Genomic DNA, 286 nt, shown 5'->3' with positions numbered 1-286 from the left:
CTATTTATTTTTCTTGAAAATAATCGACATAGACTTTTGAAGAGATTTGCTCTCTCTCTCTGTAACGTACAGACCCACGCGCGAATAAGGGAATACATGTTAAACACATGGATTTTATTAATGCATCAATTGCCCACCACAGACTCCACAGCAAATACTCCCGTTTTTTAAAGTGAACAAAAAAATAGGCCGATATGTAACAAAACAAATAGATAGATAAAGAAAAAGTTAGGTAAATAACGAATCGACGAAATGATATGACAGGACTGATAAACCATCAGATAAG

The sequence above is a fragment of the Penaeus monodon genome, chromosome 22, assembly GCF_015228065.2.
Source record: "Penaeus monodon isolate SGIC_2016 chromosome 22, NSTDA_Pmon_1, whole genome shotgun sequence".
In the NCBI taxonomy this organism is placed as follows: domain Eukaryota; kingdom Metazoa; phylum Arthropoda; class Malacostraca; order Decapoda; family Penaeidae; genus Penaeus; species Penaeus monodon.
Note: the sequence above shows the minus strand (reverse complement) of the source record.